The following is a 20360-nucleotide window of genomic DNA, read 5'->3' as shown; positions in this document are numbered from 1 at the left end:
CGCGCCGGCCCCGCGGCGCATGCGCCGCGCCAGGCGGCGCCGCGGAGGCGGGGTGACGGCGCTGCGCGGGGAGCGGCGGCGGCTCCGCGGCGGCGGGAGCCCGCGGCTGTCCCCCCTGGCGCCCCGGCTCCGCGCCGCTGCGGAGCGGCCCTGGCGGAAGATCGGAGTGGAGCCAGGGTTTCGTGCTTAACGCAGCCTCTCGGGGCGGGCGCGCAGGTTCCCCCGGGGGCCGCATGGTTAGAAACTGCTTTATTAGGGAAAGTAGCTCAAAAATCACCGGTCTGGCGCTGCCTCTGTTTCCCCCGGGTTTGAAATGAAACATTAAAGCCGGTTTTAGTAAAAAGGTGTTCTACGAGTAGAATTCCATATGGGGTTGGTGCTTGAGTTGCACTCTCGGGCTCATTTTTGCAGCCTGGAGAAGTATCAATGTGTTTCACCCATTCAGAAAAAAAATCTTTTTCCCTGGCCACGTCACACAAATCCAGGAGTTAAGTTTAAGACCTAATGGGGAGAGACGCCCAGCTGCGCAGAGCAACGTGGGGCCGTAGCCTTGCTCCGAGGAGGCCAGTGCCTGTGCCGATGCAGCACTGCCAGCCAGCCGCAAAACCGGCCAGCTTCCCAAAATCTTCCTGAGAGTTTTGAAAGACCGAGGGGACAATCTGCTTTGGGGGGSGGTTTCCACTAAATGTCTTTGTAAGCACAACAGGGGCCTCTTAAAATGTCARCGTTCTGAGGTACTGGCATGACTTACAAGAGTTTGGGGATTCAGGAAAAAAAAGTAGCATGAAAACTTGCCAGTGTATTGTAAAAGCCATTAACGAAAGATGTGTGTTTAATGCTAGATTTGTTCTGTGATTAAGAGTGAAGGGGATGGCGAAGGTTGGCAGGCGCACAGTCTGCGATGAGAGCCGGTRCTACGTTTGGGCGGTTCTGCTTGCATCGCCTACACTGGTGGGCCGGGGCCCAAAGAGCACTTGCTATCACAAAGACAGCATACTGGGGGCAAATTAGGTCGATTTTTAAATACAGCATAGTAATGGCTGCTTAGTGTRTTATATGACTATGCATTTCTGCATTTTCAGAAATTTGATAACTTCTGGTATTCATTTTTTGAGTTTCAGACACTTGAAGATTTTAAAAGGGCAGAAAATTCCAAAGAAAAAAAATCTATGTTCATTCTGTGAATTTTCTAGGTTTTTTAGCACAAATTCTGAAGTCGTGTCATATAGATTGTTGTCCTGCAGATTTGTAGTTGAGATACATCTTTTATATCTTGCCTGTTGTTAGGAAAACATTTAAACAAGAACACAAAGAATATTATCTCCACTTTACATATAGGGAAACCAAGGCAATGGGAGTGAAGTGACTTTCCCATGTATTAGGTTAGTGGCTGAGCCCCATTAGAAACAGGTTTCCTCAGTCCTAGGCCAGGTTTATTAATACATACAAGTTAGCAAGAAAATCAATTCTAATTTCTCAAATCTTGATAGTTTGAATACTTGGTCGCTGCACTATCTTTATATAAGTGAAATAAAGATTAATTTCTGTGTTCCCAGGAGTATATAGTTAATCAGCTGTTTCTCAGCATTTGTAGCTCATCCCTTCATATCCTTTCCATTAAGCCAGTGTTTCCCAAAAATRGGTCTTCTACCCCATTCAAGCTTCCAAGCCTGGAAATGCATGTGGAAGTGATATTCCAACCTCTGAACTAGAGTCACAGCAAAGACTGCTGTGTTACTCTGTTATCACATTAACAGCTGATATGTTCACATGGACATCTCCTGTTACCTCCACCCATTCTTTGGCTATGTAGCCTGACTAAGCAACAAATTCCTTACCTGACACCAGTTTTGCCAACCTTCCCCAAATGTACTTTTGGCTGATAACATGTCTATCCTTCAAAACTCTGACCAGCTTCCCTGTGCCATCAGGAGTTGCATATGTGTTAACTTTTCACTTCCTAGGGTATTTTTTTAATTATTATTATTTTAACTGAAGTCCTCATCCTACTTTCTCTTCACATACAAACATATTTCAGTCTTCACATACAAACATATTTTAATCTTAATATGACAAGCAGAGGGGCTCAGATCTCTTCATTTAGATCTCTCCAGATCCATTTTCACATATGCAACCACAAGGTCTAGAGAATCCTCTTATCTGCCAAGGCACAAGCACCTGATCCTGTCACATACACTGTGATTYGCAGCACAACTCAGAAAGATCCCATGTAAGGGGAAAGAAAGGTAGACTCAATTGCCCTGAATTTAGGTTTATAAAAAAAAGTGGACCGAGGGACAGACCCCAAAAGAATGAGAGTTTTGAGCAAATAATATAGTCAAGAGGAGGGGAAAGCACTTTATAGAGGTGGAAGAACTTCTAATTCCTTTAGACATGAAAGTCAAAGTAGGTGTATGTCAAGTCTGGTATGGATTGTCTGGGTACCAGTGCAGCTTTCTGGGGCTTCCTGGAATTTCAGAGTTATTCCAGTTTGTACGTACCTGGCCCTGGTAACTTTAGATGTTCAAGCAGAAGTTAATGGCAGCCTGCCCCTACTCCTTTGGAGTGCCCAACTACTCCTTCCTCTTTTTCCCTTTTTCCTATGACGTGAGCCCTCTCAGCACTCCTGCCTCAACACCCAGCTCAATTTAGTCATTCCCTTCCTAAATATTTCCCTTTATTCTTTCTCTCCCTTTTCCCATCCAAAGGAGTATTCTCATTTCTTTTTACTTCTGAAAACAGTACGCACATGTTCTTTGTTAACTTTTGTACTCGTATTACTACCTCACCCTCATTCCTCAACACAAAAAAGCACCATATAACAATAAAATTATATGAAATACAAAGCATCTAAAATTTATCCGGTGTTTGCCTACTTAAACTTCTGGGCACTACAAAGACAGGAGTCACCAGCAAATCCCCCAGATTTAATAATAAAAGCTAAATAAATCGGTACAGAAATTAACAATAAACAGAAGTTTCTCCTTGATCATAATTCTTCAGATATTTCTGGCTTCCTAGAATATCTATTAAAAGATGAGCCCTCCCTTAGTAGATTCTAATCTCCTTTAGCAGATTTGGACTCTTTCAAATTAGAGGAAAATAAGAGAAAGTTTGTGCTGCAGATGAAAGAGACCTTCAGGAAGAACATCTGATCCCCTTATTTCTGCAAGGCCTTTGCAAATCTCAGCAGATAATCAAGAATATGGAAATATTAGGTTGCCTTCTTGCTTCAAGAAATGAGATATTAATAATGCAGCACTGGGACTGAGATACTTTACTGACATTGCTATATCCATTAAAACAGCTGGTAAGTGTTGTCAGTTTAGCATTTTAAAGAAGTACTACACTCACGCGTACAAAAGAATTATCTTAAAAGGTCATTTTTAGAGCAAAATTTTAAAGAGCTGAAATAATAACTCCAGTGTGAAAATGTCATGGCAGCTCCATCATTAACATAATATCTAAAAACTACTTAGAAATATTTCAGCATATCAGGTCATGTCAAGCATGTCAGGTCTTTCAATTATCTGAGCAGTCCAATGTCTACACTTCAGGTCTACACTTAAGTGCACAGTCTGTTGCAAGAGTAGGTGTCTGAATCTCTATTCCAGTGGCATTCTTCCACTGCTGGAGAAAAAGATATCCTGGAACTGTATTTTTGCTTTAAGAAAGGAATCTTTGTTCTGTAAAGACCATTTTAGGAGGAGTTACACAATAGTAAATCAGCAGAGAATATAGTCATGCTCACATAAGCTATCTTAAAAATATCATTTGCTATCTTAAAAATATCATTTTAATGAAAGCTTTGAGTTTTAAAGAAAGAAATGCACTAATAAAGCACTTCCTCATCTAGGGAATAAACTCAAGAATAAGTATGTGTTTAAATCATCCGTCAACTGTGAATGGAGAAATAATAAATCCTATATCTACATTTTTTTCTGTCAGTGAGCAGACAGTTAAAGACGTGACCTACCTGTCTGAATCCAAACACCAAACTCTTTTATTACCCATCAAAACATCACCATCTCTAGTAAGGAAACTGACCTCTTCAAGTATCCTTCCAGAGAATTGTTCCAGTTTTCAGTCTTTAACAGCAAGCACCTGTCTCAGTGATCTCTGCTCTTTTGTCTAGTATTGTACTGTAAGCTATAAAAAGACTGAATTGGATGCCTTTGCTGTTGTAAATTACAAAAAGAAGAAATCTAGTAGCGATAGTCTCTAAACAGTAAGACTTTAAAATAATAAGCTGCAGACTGCTTGCAAAGTCTAGTGCAGTCAAATGCTGCCATGTTCCTGTCAGGTAGTAGGACGTTTCTTACACTCCCAGGCATAATCTCAGCCTCAGTCTATTAATTATGTTTTGTCTGATTCTGTGGCATACATGGAATAATAATAATAATAATAAAACAGCAATATGTATCTTTAATAGAAGAACTTTCTGAACTTAAAAATTGTAGTAAGATTGGAAAGGTTAAGAAATATTTAAATTAGATTTTTAGTTCTGTATGAATTGTCATGCTAAGTAACGTGTATCTTCTTAGGATTGGAAATTATTTCTAAGCTGTGCATATCTTTTACATACGATCTGACTTCTGATGCAGAAAGAGCTTCAAAGATACTGTCAAATCACAATGAATGATAGCTTTTCAGTTCTATTTTATATAATGCATGAAATCTGAGGTTGTCACTAATCATACACATCAAAGGTAGAGCTGGGCCCTTCTTTCTTTTGCTGATGCAAGGGTTAAATCCAAGGGGTAGGATTGATGGCTCATTGCTTTCAGATTAATGCAATAGTCAAACTCCTGCCTTCCATTCCCTCTGCTCACGGTGTGGGAATGCACACATGGGCATAACTCTGGGTGAAAATCTAGTCCTGCAACCCCATAATCAAACAGCTATTTTAACTTGAGAAAAATATATCATTTTGTAGATCTTTGTCAGCTCAAGTTTAACAGACCTAAACCAGAAATCTTCCCACACTTCACTTGGCTTTATATGCTTACCTTTTCTTTAACCACCATGACACCACCCCCTGTCACTCATGCCCTTCCAAAATACATCATCCTCAACTCAAAGCTCTCTGCTGATACTGTYGCTAAAGTTACACCCTAAAGGTTCTGTGTAAAACATATCCAACATACATCTGCCCATTCAGCTAAAATTCTGAAGGCTCATTTCTGTTCTCATTTACATCAATATTACTTTCTCTGATTTAAGAAAAGACTATACTAATGTTGCCATATATATTTTGAATGATTTTTCTCAGCTTCTACCATGTTCCTTTTCCATTTTTATTACTCTAATGAATTCTCCTCTGCTGCATCAGTCATAAATTACTTGCTTTTGATTTGAAGACTCTTCACAGATTACTTTCTTGCATCTGCCATTTTTTATGGCAGATGACATTTGCCATAGGAATTTGTTTCACATCATGCATTAGTCTCCTGTTCTGTGTTAAATTTTCAGGCAAGCTTTTTTCCCAGGCATCTGTCATGCTTAAAATATGTTCCGTATAAACATCTACAAAGCTATTTTTTTCTCTTAAAATACACTTTTACCCATGCTGCCCCATGTTCAATGGACACTGTTTCTTACATTGTCTCACTTGTACTTCCCCGTCATATCTATATGCTTCTGTTTTTTATTTTATGCTTATATTTCTGATCTCTTTGGGGATAGTATTAGTATTATTTAGTATTTTCATGTTTGTGTCATTTTCCTGATTTATTCCGGACATAGCAGAATTTTGGGTCATGATTTAAGTTCCTAGACGTAAAAGCTGTATAAGGAATATTAGCAATTATTATCCTGTAACCTTTAGATTGTGAACTCATCAGAGAAGCTGTATTCTCTTTGTAAAGTACATATAATTTGGGCCACTGTATAAACAAGTAATAATAATAATATCAAGAACTAATCAAGCATGAGAGCACAGAGGTGTTGTACTGGTTCAGATTACGGGTCCATCTAAGTGGACAGCCAGAGAAAAGCCGGAGCAGAGCAAGCATGTATGATATTTCTACTGTTTTCCCATTTTCCAATTATTTTCAGTTGTGCAGATTTCTTCATCCTGATGTGGTTTGTCCATTTAGTGGCCTGCAGCATGTCTTTCCTAGAAGAAAGTCATTTCTATAGGTGGTAAACACTGGTGCTGTGATACTAGTACAGTGTTCTCCAGTAGCTTATATGCCTGTGAGAATTAAATTCCTTAGACTATCCCTCTCACTATCTTATGAGAAGCTTCCTTATTTGTGTATGTCCCTTTTGAAGAAGAGCAGAAGCAGGGTGGATTTTTTGAATTTTTTTGCCTTTGTAGAAATGTTGAAAAAGTTCATGGTCCCTGTCACAGAATAGATTCAGCTCTAAGACTTTGATTAGATCCTGCTCATTACTCAGTACAAAGTCAAGGTTTGTATTTTTGATCTGAGCGCACTAACCATTTATTCCATGAAAGAGTCATTCATAATGTCTAACACTTTCATCTCTGCTTTACATCTCAGTATGACATGCATCCAATCTGAATGAGGGTAACTGAAGTTTCTCATACTACTGTACTTCCTGCTTTCTTCTTGATTTTGCTCAGAATATTGCCATCAGTGTTGCCCATCCTTTCTCGGTGGTTGTTAATAGACACCAAATACTGTACTTGTCCAACTGAAACAGATCTGTAGAGATTCCAAGGTAATCAGTGAGGTAGTTAATTTTTTGTTTTAATTCTAATTTATTTAATGTATACTACTACTTTGGCTTTAGCACAACTTATTCTGTCTCCTGCCTATAGTTTGTGTCTTAATACTACAGTGTATAATTGCTTGTCTTCTTCTCACCAAGCTTCCAACAGATCTGGTATGTCATTTTTTATTGTAAGGGAAGGCATTCCCCTTCCTCCATCTTATTTCTTAAACTTCTGGCATTTGTCTGTAAGCATATGTACCTCAGTTTTATTCTCATCTTGGGACTTCRTTTAAATAACACTCAATTATTTTCCATTTCCCATATGAGTATTTACATCTTTCTATCTTTCATTTGAGGATACAGAACTTCCAAGTTTTCTTTTTCAGTAGCATCACTGTTTTAGAACCGTGGGTTCTGTATGTGTTCTTTCCCAGTCTCCAGTTTAAATGCTCCATTATAACTTTCTGGTTTTAAGTGTCAGGCTTAAAATCACGTAGTATGTCAAAGCAACACACTTTGTCGGGCCCAGARTGCACCAGCAAGCTCTGCAACCTCTTCACACACAGAGATTTGGCTGCCTGTGCGGTGATGTGGTGCCCTGTGACCTTCAGGCTCTGGGGAAACAGCTGGGTGAGAAGGCGCTGAGAGAAGCCTCACTGGAGCCCTCTGCCCTTTGGCTCGAGATCTGCATTTAAGCTTAAGCCCTCAACGGAGCTCCTCGCCTGAACTGCCTCTTACGCTTGTGCCTGGCCTTGTGCATCACTGATCCTGACCCACTGACTTGACTTCCTGGCTTGACCATGGGCTTGCCTCATTGCTGTGTCCTGGCCGGCAGTCTTCAGACCACTGGCTAACCCTGGTTACTATTAATCTGCTCTCTTTTTCTTGTATGGATGCTGTGACACYGTCCCCTGTCCATGAGGACACTGYCCTCCTTGCCTTACTGTCACCATCAGCTCCTGACTCTCCTCCCTTTGTGGAGCAGCTCCCTCTCGCTGCTCCCCGACACACTCGGTCCCTTAGCCATTCAGATGAATTTCAGGTAAAGCACTCCTTTCATTCTGAAACTGCCCGCCGTTCAGGATGAATTTGCATCCTTCTTCCTTATGCCATCTAATCAAGGTAGTAAAACTCTGCCTTCCACCTCTTCCCATGGCCCCATGGGGTGCAGGAAGCATTTTACAGGATACCAGCATAGATATCTTGGTCTTCAGCTTCTTTCTCGTTTGCCTAAATGCCCTGGCCTTTGTCATTAGTACTCAGGTGCACCACTACCACTTGCTCCCTCCTAGCACTTCTTAGGACCCTACCCAGATTCCTTAAGGGGACTGCCACCTGGTAGTCACTGTGCAGGCCTCTTTGGGGTCACAAAGCCAGCCAGTTACTTGTGCAGTGACAGATTATTCTGCCAATATTGCCTTCCTCTTCCTCCTAGTCAGTAAAAAATTGTGAGCAACACAAGAAAAGAAAGTCATTCCATTCCTTTTTAATAATCAAAACCCACTCTCTGTTAACAAAAAAAATAAAAATGTGAACAGGAGCTCATGATTCCCCCCGACTTCAGTGGGCTCTTGCTCAGGCTCTTAGTGACACTGTCTGACTGATACAYGTTTTCCAAACGCTGTCCTTCATCCACCAAATCATTCTGTCGTTCAGAAAAAATCTAGGATGTAAAGAACATCTGCCACAGCAAAAACAAAAAGCACAGACTTGCTGTTACTAATGGAAAGTATTCTAAGGGCTTGAAACAAAAAGAAAGTGTATTAATTTTACAAGAATAATTATCTTAGATGTGAGTGTCAATGACCTTTCTCACATAAAGCTTTTCCGAAACAATCTTGTTTTGGTCTCACTGAGGAAAAAACAACTTTCAGTTAGGCTGACAAAAACCTTTATAAATTGCCATAAAATAAATTCTATTAAAGGGGGTTCTGTAGCATCCTTTCAAATTACTTTTAGTTATTATCTGTACACAAAAGAATTTGAGCTGGTCTGGTTTGGATTTGTATGAAAAATTATAATAAAATAATAAAAACAGTAAGCAATAAAGAGAGAAAATAATTGCTAAAATGCACTCTTTATGCTTTTAATGTTCTCTGTTAAAACAAAAAATTTTGACATTTAGGAATCCCTTTTTTCCTGATATTCATTATCTCACTGATTAGCATAATATGTAGCAAGGATGATACAGAAGATGTCTTTATTATCATCACATATTTCATAAAAAGTAATCTAGTTTTAATCTSTTTTTATCAATTTATACAGGCTTTTGTTGAAAAATACATTTCAAGAATTTGAGCAGATTTAAGATCCAATTTATTGCAAAAGAAAGGGCATCCAGTTATGTTAGATTTTCACTTCATCAAGACACCTATACAAAGTTTTGCTTGTTATTTGATAAAATAGAAAACCAGTCACTAAGATGCATCTTTGTTAAGGTATGATGCTTTTCGCATACAGTAAAAATGCTGGCACCTTGCCTGGAAAGTGCAGCAACAACTGATCTGATCTCATTCTGTGGCTGAGGAGAAAAAAAGACTACAGTGAAGGCCAGTCTTAATGCCCTGCTACTGTCAATTGCTTGGCAAGGACACATAAGTTTCTGAAAACAGGTACTGCAAGTTGAACTGATTTTGCAAGTCTGGGAAAGGGATTTCACCTTCTTTAGTGGTAGTAGAGCCCCCCAAACTATCCCTATTAAAGTTAGACCTTGGGAGGTCTCTGTATTTAATTCTGTTTTATATGCCACGGTAAAAAAAAAAAAAAAAAAAAAAAGTATAAATATTTAAGAAGTAATAGTGCTAATTTATTATTTTACAGGTCTGTCTCAATTTCAATTATTTCTTGAAAACTAGGATGAAATACTGCAGCTGCAGGATTTCTGAAAAAGAAGCTTTTTTTTTCCCCATACTGCTGTATTGCTGAGTGAGACTTTCAGAGAGATAATCTGTTACATATGAAAAAGAGAAGGGCAGAYTTTATTTTATTTTTATTTTATTCTACACTACTCAGCACATAGCTTGAGGTTCTCAGTTTGGGAGGTTTTAGTGGTAGTGAGTGAAGAGGGAATCTACTGTCACTGAGATGGTTCATAAACCAGAGATCCTCAAGAGATCCAACAATCATCCTCAACAACGCCATTTCAAAACATGGGCAAGACCTCTAGCTAGAAAACATCACTCCATCCTCTATGAACAAATTTGTATGCTATATATTATCATAGAGCAATGCTCATTTTTATGCTTATACAGATTAGTTAGGCATATCATGTTGTAACAATGATAGGGACAAATAGCAACAACCCTGTTATTAACTTATTTAATAGCTGTTATTAACTTATTTAATAGAAAATAGCCTAATTTTCAGAAAATAACAGAAGAGCTCTTATTTGCTACAGTCTCTGAAATTTAGAAGGGACAAAATTCTCATTCTGAAGATGTACTCTTCTTTGTCTTCTCAAATGTTCCAAAAGTTTATTTTTTTCCTAAAAAGATTCCTTTCCCCTTCTTCAACACCTTGCTCTTCTTAGATGAGGAGAAAGGGAGAAATGAGACAGCCTGGATCAAACTCTCTGCCTTTAATACTTCTACTAGAAAGGGAGAGAAAACCAAACATGAGGCTATTGGGATTTTTCTCATCAAACAGGAAATGGAATCAAATTCTAGAATGCTTTAAGTATTTTCCAAACCCAGAAAATTCTTTAAAATTAAAAACCACACAGTGAGTTATTTTCTTGATCTGACTAAAAGTTAACCTACAAAAAAAAAAAAAATGTGGCTCCAAGATTGATAGATCCAGTGCAAGCACAGGGCAGGAATACACATGGCAGGAGGAAAGCAGGCTCACCTGCCCAGTTCAGTAGCAGTCCTTATTAGATATGATTAGCGTGCGTGTGACGCACGCTAGGCTGTAGCTACATGATCAATTCAGTCAGGCATGTAGTGAAAGGTAAGTCCCACTGCCCCTTCTTCTAGGTGCTTCTTACAGGCACACCCTCTGTGCCAGCATCAGCAATGAGCTGGAATCGAACCAGATGAAAACAAACTTTCTGTTTTGCCTCTCTCCTACAGCATCACCAACAGTGGTGCTGGCACATGAGTAGCCAACGGCAAAGAATGGATGAAACTGTCCCTTTGAGGAGCACCTGYGACTTACTGTGGATTAAAATGATTGTGTAGCTGTGACCCTAATGATTCTGCGTATTCTTTCTTGTTCTGTGTAATAAAATATCTGTCTGTCTGTACTGTCACTACGATTTATTTATATTCTGTGACTCGAGGTGGCTCCACAGTACACAGTCTTTTCTGATACCCCTCAAACGACTCTTCTCACTCTTCCAAATTCCACGCTCTCATGAAACGAAATACTACTAAGTAGATTTAAAAGAGCTATCACCTTGAAAATAATGCTTTTTTTCCTCCAGACCAAATGGGAAAGGAGAGAGAAAGAGAGAGAGATTGAGAGAGAGAGAGAGAGAGAAGAAGAAGCAAAAATTCATGCTGGCCTGAATTGTTTCTTTAGAGGATTGCTTCTTTAAAAACTCACTGCATTAGAGGTTTCTGAACGTAAATCACATGAATCATTTTAACTTGGTCAAGTTTTAATCAAAGCTCATTTTACCTTATGAACAAATACACTGAATCTGAGCTTGAGAAGACAGATTACTCTTTTAAAGACTTATTTATTTTACTTTTAAAAATATAGCTCATCTCTAGAATGGCTTCTGTACAAATTTTTGTTTTGTGTTTGTTTGCTAGGATTCTGCTGTGGAGAGTATGTAAAATGTATTTTTATCAGACTTAWTTTTGTCATAGGTTTTGCTTTTCAGAGGTTCAGCATTATAAATTATATTTGAAGATACCAATTTTTAAAATTGTTAGGTTTGTCCGTATCTGTTTTGCATTCCATGGGGAAACGTCAAGAGCACTGTGTGCCTGAACACTTTAGGAAAACTACGGGTGTTTGCTGTATGGATCTTTCAGACAAGTGTTAGTGTTTTGATCATGTCTCAGGAAATAGGGATGTCAGCCTGGAGGAGGGTGTTTCTTAAGGGGTGAGTTCCAAGGAGGAAAAACAGATGGGCAGAGACAGCATCAATCGAGTAACATCACAAAGTAAACAGACAAGCTACTCAGATGAATAAGTTTAGGGAAAGAAARGAGGTCTCTTGGAATCAACTTTTTGGACCAAGGATGTTCTGAAACAGCAAGAAAAACAGGAACATTCTGTTGTCTTTAATCTGGTTTCTTACACGATGTAAAATGAAAACAGCATTTTGTAAAAAAAAATGGAAATACTTTATGAAAGTCCATTTTAATTTAGTTTGCTAACTTACATGTTCTGCTTGTTCTGAAAGAAAATTATTGATGTCTTAGTACGTACAAGAAAAAATATCAAAATATTTTGTAGTTTTTTCTTGCACAGCATTTTCACTTCAATCTAGACTTTGCTGTTCAAACGAAGTAAGAAATTCCATCTCAGAAGTCTTATCACAGGTATATATTTCATGCAATCACACATTGCAAATCTTTCTTACACATAAAGAAGGATGAGGGACTCAGTAATGTATCAAAACAAAATCCTTCCTCCATAAATATATTAATACAATAACCAGCATTTAAATGAAGCTATATTTAAAGAAAGGATAGTATGAGAATAAGGAAAAAAATATATCCTCCTGATAAATTGTAAATAGCACAGTAAGTTTTTAACAGAGCAGAAGTTTCCAAAAAGCACAAGTAAAACTAAAGAGTTGCCAAAGCAGTTACTTTCATGCTCCTTATAATACAGCTTTTGTGCTTTATTAAAGAGAAATGATTAGATACTTTATATGCCTAGAAATAGAACCCTGAGTTTTGTACTAGTATAGRTAAATTCATGTGTTACTGAAATGCCATAACCCAAAACTGCTGCACTGATTTTCTCAAAATTTGTGGTGGAGAATGTAGCACTTTAATTTGCATCTAGACCGAGACAGGGACAATCTCCTTTCTCCTAAGTGCACGGAATACAGTGTATTTCTTCTGTGGCGATATCCCTGAAAGGAGGCAAGCTGGGGCTGGATTTCACATTCTAAACATTCTGCTGTGTTAGAAATTATCTGCATGAAGAACTGAAGACTCAAGTGAATGTTACTTGGAGATATTTTAAGTGCAAAGAGATGATAGCTTGAAGATATACTAATTGCTTCTTTGTAACTCCCGGCATTCTGCCTCCCCATAGAGATTTAGCTTGCATCTAAATTGTATTTCAGGTGGCCAAGCCAAGAAATGTTTTTAAATACTGCCAAGATGTCAATAGTTTGTCCTCAGTTATAAATGCAGCTGCACACAAAATCAGGCTGCTCACAAAACTGATCTGTCCTTGCAGTATCTTACATCATAGCCTGTGTAGGAGGAACCTCAAGACTAATGCTTTTGCACAGTATGAAACATAAAACAGATATGAAGCTCTGAACAAGCTGATGAGGGCTTGCTAGGTTCATACACGCTGCAGGTCTCCTGGTTGTGCTCTGAGAGGTAACAAAAGCCTCAGCCAAGCTGAGGTCTATCCCTGTGCATGGGCTTGTATCTCGAGTGATTTTGAACTAAAACATCCTGAAAGTGTGATATATTCTAGCTCTGCTTTAGGCTGGGATAAATTGCCTCTGGGAGCTGTCTATGTCTTTCTAATGATTTCAGAGGGTATCCTTGATTAAACTAAAACCCTAACTTTTGCACATCTAAAGTTTTGTGAAATTAATTGCTCCCACAGTACATGTCATTCACTGAAACACAAGCAAAACACATTCCACCTTCATTCTTTCTAGATGGCTTTGTGTTACCCATCTGTGGGGATCTGTCACGTAATTCAAATATTCCTAAAGTAAAGCATACTGGATATGTGAACTATCAGCAAAACATTCTTCTGCAATTTCTACTCAGTAAGCCTTCCTCCTCTGCAAACATTTACCTTCCTCTGAAAACTGGAGCAGAAAAGAAGTGGCAAATAATAATTTCTCTGGAAACTACTTAAATAACATTCTTCTAATATAGGAGTGTCTGACTTCCTGTTCATAGAATCATAGAATCSGTAAGGTTGGAAGGGACCTCTGGAGATCATCTAGTCCAACCCCCCTGCTCAAGCAGAAGTAGCAAGAATCCCCCTTTACCTTTTTCATGAAGAAAGTGAAAGCATAAGACTCATGTTAGTGAAAGACAAATAAGATTTTCTCCAACCTAGGTTTGTGGAAAACAGCTTGATCAGAATGATGTCTAATGCTGTCCTCAAAGGTTCTATCACTGTCTTAAATGAGAACACGTTTTCGCTTATTGGAACTGTTGAAACCTTATTCTTTCTATAAATTGTGTTTCCAAAGACTGACATTCTCCATTAAAGAAAAAAAATAGAAAAATAAATTAGAATGCAAAATCTATTTATACTTTTCTCACTGCATAATCCTTTGTTGACACAGTTTGTACAGATAATGCCACAGCAATAAGAACAATACTTTGTAAACATACACTGTTTTCATGCTTCTTTGTCAACATTATACTGTTCTCTTTAATATTTGGAATACATAGTAAACGTGAGGTCTTATATATCATTCCTTACAGCTGTTGTACAGTCAATTACACTTTTTTGTGTGTTTTCACATTTTAGAAACTGCTTATAAAGCAGCTTCTTCTGTCCCCAGACTGCTTGAGTCACTCCTGCGGCAGCCACATCTGTTTCTCCTAAGCTGGAATGCATCCTAGAAAAGTCAATCAGTAACAAACTACTCCTTTCCATTTTAGGAGAACAGCTTTATTCAGAGGACAAACTCTGATCAGAATTTTATAAGTAGGTGATAGCAGATGAAGCAAGAGTTTTCTTGGTAGCCTGCACTTGCCTGTTGTGTCAGCCCTGGAAATTTGTGACGTAAATCAATGTAGATTGCCAGCGTAAAAAAAAATCAGCAGGGATTTGGGCAATTTGGTAAAACTATAAGCAAACAGAAGGTTATAATCAAAAGCCAACTTCAGTTTGGAACATCAGAGAGCTTGTAAGGACCATCTATTTCCTCACAAGCAAATATAAAAACTTAACACAGAATGGTCCAGAAAGCATCACTCAGGTATGCACTTCTCCTTACTCCATACTAGAAACTAAAAAGCATCCTTTGACAACCTGTAGCAATGTTAAAACCATTGGGATGAAGGATCAAAAGCCTCAATTATGGGACAATTACTGGAATTAAACCAGAATCACTTTTAATATTTCTGCAACAATTTGTCAAGTGGTTGAAGTAGCACCTAGTTCAAAACACAGTTCTATGTAATACTATTGTTTACATATCCAGTGACAATTTTGACTTGCTATTAAGACTTTATCTGAACTCCAGAAATAATAGTTTTTCAAATCAAATATAAGGACAGCCACTGGGAAAGACTGTCTTTGGATGTAATTGTAGCAAACACATTATTTGTAAAAGGGCACTGAGCCAGCATAGTCTTAGAGGGGAAATGACTATGATTTCTTGTGCTCTTATGGTCCAGTCTAAGCCTTTCAGTAGAGTGCAAGTTTTGTGGCTTATGCTTCTGCATCCTAACTTGTGGCAGATTATATAATTAAAAAAAAAAAATCATTCCTAAAGACCTGCAATTTTATCTGCTCTCTTGACAGAATCTAGAGAACAAGTAAGGTCTACAACGTAGTTTCTTGCAAGTATTTGATTCTTGGTGGTTCTGCTTTTGCTAAGTCATCCTCTTTCTTTTTTTTCCTAGTAGTCATTGAATGATTACTTCTTTAAAAAATAGCATACATTTGATAAATGCTGATAATTAAAACCTGAATATTTTCATCTGTTATTATTGTTGTTTTATGTTTCTGTCTTTGATTGTCTGCCATCTATAACTATTGCAGTCTTTAAACTGATTTTTTTTTCCAGTAAGCTGAGAAGAACCCTTTCTGGTGACACATACTTTAACTTAGTTGCTCATATGCAATCTGTTACCTGAGGAGCTTCCCAGTGTTTGAGCCCACACTGCTCCAAAAATCTCTGAACAGAAGAAGAAGAAGAAAAAAAAGACTTTCATTTATACTGAAATAAGCCAGATTTGGATCTGTTAACTGACAGGAAAAACAGCTCAATATTCCACTACAAACAACTGACCATCTGGATCCCTGTGAAATACTTATTTTAATAGGTTTTCCATGCAAGGAATGGATAGGAGAATTTTTATACCAGGAAATGCCCTGCAAGGACATTTCTTTTCATACTGTGTAGACCCCATTTTATACCTTCCACAGATAAACAAGAGATTTTTAATGCAGTTTCACCAATAGTACTGACAGCTGAGGAACTGGGATTTTATAAAAATTCTATTCAGGGACAAAATTCAGCAGATTAAATACTTAAAATAAATACAAATTTTGCCAAAAAAAGTGTTAACTTCAGGAAAGGAAGATTAAGGAAATCCCTGCTTCACTTTATTACTGATAATTTCACTTTTTGTTAAATAGCACACATTCATCATCCTTTCCTGCATAAAATCACTATTTATTTTCATTTTAAAATAACAGACATTAAAGTGAGGCTTTAGTTATTTCATAGTAATCAGTATTACTTTAAGGCTTTAGCAGCCTATGTAGCTCTACAATTAAGAATAGTGTCCCAGAAGTTCCATACATTAGGGCTAATACCTTTAAGTTTAGAAACAGCACTATAAAAATCCAAAACGGTTTGTATTTGTCATATAAATTAATGACTGTAAGTTATATGCATAAATGTGAGTGAAATAAAAAAAAGGTTTTCCTGTCCTCACTTAGTATTAATACTCTTTGATTACAGATCATATTAGAAACTCTAAAAAGCTATTCTTCCTTTAGCAACAGAACATACAACCATTGTCTTTTAATTTTTTTCTTGTTCAAATCTCTAGCACCCCGTCACCTATAAGCAGAAATTTTACTTATCTAGGTGCTAGCAGGTTATATGACTTGTACTTTATATAATAAACTCATGCTGACGGAATTCAGCTGTATTCTTTTTATAGAATAATCTAATCATAATGCTAAGATTCTTGGGTACTTTTAATGGATATATGGAGACAAGAAGCTTCATCATCCTATTCAGTGAGACAGATATAATGGAGAAAAGAAATAGGCTCAATATTTATGCACCATATATGCCAGTATCACTTTTTTTTAGCTCTTTTTATAGCCCTCAAGTTTTGTTTTTAACAGTATTCTGCTGTAAAATGTACAGTACCAATGGAAACAGCATGAATAAATAAACAAAAAAAAAATCACAAACTACAGAAAATCTTTAAAAATCTATGTATTTGTTCCATATAAGTCAAGGTATGCCTTTAAATATTCTTCCAAAGTTTTAATATCCATTTGGTTCTCTTGGAATTTCTTCTCTGTTAGAAATACTTTATAGTAATCTCTGCATTTTTGCCAGACCTACCTTCTGTCCTACAGAAGATTCTCAGTTAATACATTGTTCTGATTAACAGAGGAACATTTTTGATGAGATAGGACAATTCACAGTGAATTTAGTTTCTTGATCTCTGAACAATGAAACATCTCCACATCTGTCTTTCCTTCCTCTTTTTCTCCAATTAAAATACATGGTAACTCCAAAAGTGATTATATTTTTCTTTACTTTTTAAATTGACTGATTCTGTCAAACCTAAAGAGTGCGACTCTTCAAATAACCTCTGATTTTATTACAACTTCATATTCTTGTTCTTCAGGAGATCAGGTAGGTTCATACTTGTGACTGAAATTTACTGCTTTTAGTATAAAAAAAATTAAGCATACCTAAAGTGATTTTAAACRGAGTAGAAATCTGTGGATATATGATTCATAACAACAGAGAAAGTTTAGGAGAGAAAGGCTGTATAAACAGGAAAGCCACAGAAAGGAAAATGAGAGCATGTGGAAAAGAAGAAGAGCTTTTGAAACCAAAAGCTCAAATAAGCCTAAGGATAAGAACAAGATAAAATAATCAAAGAAGAAGTGAGAAACAGAAAGCAAGAGGTGAGGCTGTAGAGCAGAACAAAAAAAAAAAGAGAGAAAAAAATAAATGATAAAGCAACAGAATAACCCGAGGACTTGATTTTCAGCAGTGCTGAGCACTACTGCAAATCTAACCCAATAGTTCTTAATGGCCTGGTTCATCACAAAACCTTGCCAAAAGAGCTGAAGGATTTATAGATTCACTTATTTAAAAAGCACAAACCTACACAAAAATATCTTCACTCAGAGTAAAAGAAGTCATTAGTCTAACTAAAGTATCATAAATTTAATTGGCAGGTGGAACACAAAGACATGAAACTTTAAGAATAAATAAATGTGTTTACTTTCAGATTCAGTAGCTAAGTAATAGATAAAATGGTAGTAAAACTCAGTATCTTTATTTAGCATCTACTCTCAGTAAGGAAATAGATGTATACCTGGCATCTAATAGAAAATTATTAGTCTTCGAGGAAGATCAATATAATGACAGCATTACTATAAATTAACTAGGAGTTGCTATAAATTAAAAAGTATTCCAAGGAACCACAGATCCATAATCATAGCATATCCCATGTAGCGGGTTCATTTTACATTCAGAATTTCACCAGACCAAGCAATTGAGAGATTACATTTTTACATGTACTCAACRCAGTGGTTGTACTTTAAGTGCATTAAGTCATGATTTGTAAGATTATAATAAAAATTCATTTTGCTGTTTGTTTTCACATTTTACTTTTTTTCATTTGTAAAATTCATCATCATATAAAAAAGTCCAAGTAACATGAATAACAAGCCATGTGTATGAACACTGAACCAGCCAGAGCTATACAGGCCCAGGCACTAAAAACTGATGTACACAATCCTTAAAATTTATGAAAGCCCATGAAATGTGTAACAAACTTTGCAAACTGATCAGGTACTGTGCCTCTACTTAAATTCATAAAAACATGAAAAAACAGCAAAGGACAAGTATCAAAAGATCCTGGAAAGTATATAAAAAACTGTATAGATTTCCTAAAAGTAGGTGACCAAGACACGCCTAGTAGAAATAATGTTTCCTATGATCTTGTCTTTAAAGTGTAGAAATATATAAGCTACTCAAAGTCTCTAAAACTTTGCCACTCAGCCCTGCATCAGCTATGCACAAGAAAGCACTGTTTTAAGCTGAAGCAAGCTTCACTTAGCTGTTTCAAGATGGCTAGTGAATATCCATCTACCCTTTGGTCTCTCAAATGCACATTCCTCTGTTATCCTGCACCTGCTTAGGCAACAGGTAATTTCTGAGATGCAAATATATGGTAAAAAGTTCAACTTCTGTAATAGAGGGTGAGTAGTCTGTCCTTCCAGTCACCCTTGGAGGTCTCAGATATTTCTTTGATAATAGATGTGACATTATTACTTTCAATACTTTTAACTGACTGTGTGGAAAAAAAATGTCCTTTTCACTTGGAAAAAAAAATTCTGTCCCCATTACACAATGTATGCTGAAATGGTTAACGAAATCTTGGAGCACAATCAACTATGCTACTTTCTATTCATCAATTTTGAAACAAATACAGGCAAATAATATGACTACATTCCTCCAAACAAAACATTGTTATAACTGTTCTGGTAGCATGATGGTTGAGGTGCAATCCACAGTCATCCAATGATGACATGTCAAATACATCTGTACAAGTTCCTGAATATGGCTGACTGGCAGCATTTTTGTCTTTTTCATGATGATCTGTCAGCCAAATGAAGCTGGCTTTAGCAAATGGGAAAAGGTTGGATTAAGAGACGATAAAGAAAGAATCATATGATTTTTAGAATTTGTTGTGACAAGGACAATTTTTGAAAAGATGTAGAAGCCAAATTGTGGAACCAGTAAGTGAAATAAATAACAGCTGTTTGCCTAAATATATCTGTTCTCTGACATTTCATTCTGCTGTATCATAAATTTTTACTTTGATATACATCCACACAATTAGTGGTGATGTAAAGACCAATTTATTCTGCTTTTAATCTACAAAAGGAACTCATGGTCTAAAGCAAGAAGTGGATCAGAGCAAATTAAGTGGGAAAAGACAAGTTTCTCAGCATTCATACAGAAATATGTAGTTATATATAGAACTATATATAGAAATATGGAGAAGTAAAATCATAACTTCTTTTTTAACTCCGTACGGAGACCTGGAGGTTCCCAGAAAAAAATTGCCATGTGTATCATATGTAAACTAAATTTTAAAATCAAAGGTCTCCCTCAGCACAATACACCTAACGTTGGTGCTCCTGACTCTAGAGGAATAATCCATATTGGCTAATTAGTTTGGCAGTTTTGAATTTCACTTTTTTATAGACAGTAAAACTCTAATAATCTTGTCTCGCCTTTATCCTACCCCCTAAACTTTTAACCCTGCTGATGGTAACGAAGCACGTCGAAGATGAGCAGGAAGCGCGCCCTCAAAGCTCACCAGCTAGGAGGCAAGGGCAGGCGGGGATCCGCACCTGCACACAGCGCCCCGCGCAGGKAGAGGCAGCAGGCGGGGGGCGGCAGCGCAAAGCCGGGCACGTCTGAGGGGCTGCTGCCTCGCCGCGGCGCGGAAGAGGCTGCCGGACGCGCGCGAGGCGCCCGCCGAGAGGCGCGGGCAGGGGAAGGGCGCGCGGGCGGGCATTACCTGGCCCCCGCGCCCTAACGGCCGCCGCGCGACCCC

At 37.6% G+C, this 20360-nt stretch overlaps 1 protein-coding gene across 1 annotated transcript in view; it reads right to left on the bottom strand.

Annotated features, from left to right (window-relative positions):
• PHF14 (PHD finger protein 14) overlaps positions 1–20360 on the bottom strand; it is a 155596-nt gene that overhangs the window by 134844 nt on the left and 392 nt on the right. The window lies entirely within an intron of this gene.

The sequence above is a fragment of the Rhea americana genome, unplaced genomic scaffold, assembly GCF_003343005.1.
Source record: "Rhea americana isolate MKP2758 unplaced genomic scaffold, rheAme1 scaffold_32, whole genome shotgun sequence".
Lineage (NCBI taxonomy): Eukaryota > Metazoa > Chordata > Aves > Rheiformes > Rheidae > Rhea > Rhea americana.
This window is presented reverse-complemented; position numbering and strand designations above follow the sequence as displayed.